This window comes from Nannospalax galili, unplaced genomic scaffold (assembly GCF_000622305.1).
Source record: "Nannospalax galili isolate Female #2095 unplaced genomic scaffold, S.galili_v1.0 scaffold216, whole genome shotgun sequence".
Lineage (NCBI taxonomy): Eukaryota > Metazoa > Chordata > Mammalia > Rodentia > Spalacidae > Nannospalax > Nannospalax galili.
Genome location: NW_008339003.1, coordinates 3,800,823 through 3,803,410, shown reverse-complemented (window position 1 = coordinate 3,803,410; position 2,588 = coordinate 3,800,823).

Genomic DNA, 2,588 nt, shown 5'->3' with positions numbered 1-2,588 from the left:
TTTACTCAAATGGAGAGCTGAAAACCAAATTTTTCAAATGGAAAATAATTTATATACTCTAATGGGAAAAAGAAGAGTATTATTTGCCAAACTCAGCAATAATTTTCATTATTTAAATTCTCACTAAGCTACTTTATATATTTTGTCTCCTAATAAAAATGCCAAGAAAATGAAACTTCTTTAAATTAAAATGCTGAATGAAAAATGGAATTTGTTTTCTATGAAAATTTTACATATCTGTAGTGGTATAATTGAAGAATGAGGCATTTTCAAGAAACTCATTCTCAGCATATTTTTAATTTCTTGCAACTACGGCCACTATTGTAGTCACTCTATATTTTTAACTGAATGAGTAAATTGTGCTTATTTTAGGGTGTTTTCCCACTCCTCTTTGAGCTAATGGAAATACCCTGAAGCTTATATTTAAATTAGACTCAGATGTCTATGCGAAAGTACCACCGTTAAGTGATAAGGAATATATAAAACACACACACACACACACACACACACACACACACACACACAACAGAAGACACCAGAATTTATTTTGTTTTTTTAAATACAAACTTTAAAAGATGGTATTTACAGCAGGATTAGAAACAAGTTAGAGTTGAACTTATTTTTCAAAGCTTTATTTTTAATTCCATGTATGTGCGCATGTCTCTATGGGGATATGTGCCTGTGAGCATAAGTGCCTGCAGAATTCAGAAGATGCCATTAGACATCCTGGTGCTAGAGCCATAGGGGGTTGTGAGCTGTCTGACATGGGAACTGGGAACCCAACTCCAGTCCTTTGTAAAAGCAGAAGGTGTTCTTAACTACTGAACCATCTTTCCAGCCCTTAGAGTTGAACTTCACAGGATCAGCAACTTGGGTTTTAAACTCCTACTGTTTCTTAGAGAGCATGGAAACCCAAATTCTTGATAGTCCATGCCTTGAGTCTCTTGTCTTTAAGAAGGGAGGTTTGTAGTTTGTAACCCACCAATGTATTGCTGAGATATGAAGCTGATCTTGACTGTCTACATATATAAGGCATATACTACTTTTAGCAGTGCTGTAAAAGCAGCATTCAGAGAAAGAAAGGAAGTAGGAAGTCAAAGGTGCTTACTCCCTCAGCGCATGCGAATCATATCTTCTCTCACAGTGAAAGAAATGAATGAAAGAAATGATGTGACTTTCTTGATGGGAAATAAATAAGAAACACTTGATCCAGTTGGTCTTATTTAAATCTCTTTTGGGAAAAGATGGTACTGTAATAAGAAAAAATAAACCATACTTCTAAAACTGTGTGTCCTTTATTCAGTTGGAAAGCAAGGTAGAACAGAGTGCTTCTAAGAAACAGCGGCTGTGGTGTGACGTTCAGAACAAACAGAGTAAAGTGGTCTGGCCTGTATCTCACTCCAGCCACACTTACAACCCAATTTTGATGCCTATAAATTGTTTATTTTCATCTCCTCCCCTTAGAATTCAGGAACATTATGAAAATGTTAGCTGTGTGATTTGCCTTGTAAGATGTGTGATGTAAGATGTGTAAAAATGCTGTGTTTGTGTTTCTGTGATGCACAGAAATAGCTCAGAAGCACCACAAGACCTGACTCAGACTTATAATGTCAGACTTGAACAACTGTGGCTTCAGAATGAAGCCACAAAAACAAACTGAGCTAGACAAAAATTTTGGATGTGTTTTAAGCAAAGTTACTATGATGTAATGCTATGTCTACACTCAGCATTGTCTGGCTATGTGGGTAAGATGTACATGCACTTTGGGAAAATAGAAAAAAGTGTTACAGAAGGCTGGAGTGCAGCTCAGTAGAGTGCTTGCTTACCTAGCATGCAGTAGACTCTAAGTTCAGTATTTACTACTGAAGACAAAAATTAAAGGCTGAGGAGATGGCTTAGTTGTAAAGGGCCTGCTGCCCAAGTCATGAGAAGCTGAGTTCATTTTCCAGTAGTTACATAAAAAGCTGGCTGTGGACACTTGTATCTGTAACCAGAGGGCAGGGAAGGTGGAGACACGCAGATCACTGGAGCTGATGACAGCCAGCTGAATTAATGGATTCTAAGTTCAACGAGAGAGCCTATCTGAAAAAATAAGCTGGGCAACTATCAAGGAAAACTCATGACATTGACTTCTGGCCATCACATGTGCATGCTCACACTGGCAGGTATATTTACACACACACACACACACACACACAGAGAGAGAGAGAGAGAGAGAGAGAGAGAGAGAGAGAGAGAAAGCCTGAAGCCCCTACACTAACAATATCCTACTTTTTTTTTCCTCTTTTTGAGGCACGGTCTCCTTATAGCCCTAGCCGGTCTGGAACTCACTGTGTGGACCAGGCTGGCCTGGAATTCACAGAGATCCATCTGCCTCTGCCTCCCAAGTGCTGGGACTAAAGGTGTGCACTGCAATGCCTGGCTACCAAGATCCTTCTTTTTTTTTTTATTAGAAGCATTTCATTACAACAGCATTAACCTATTCAATAACATTTTTCTGAGCTAGGGCACATCTCTTTCAAAATTGGCTGTACATTTTTAGGTTTACAGATGAATTATTACGCTTATACAATCTTTTACTCTTAAAG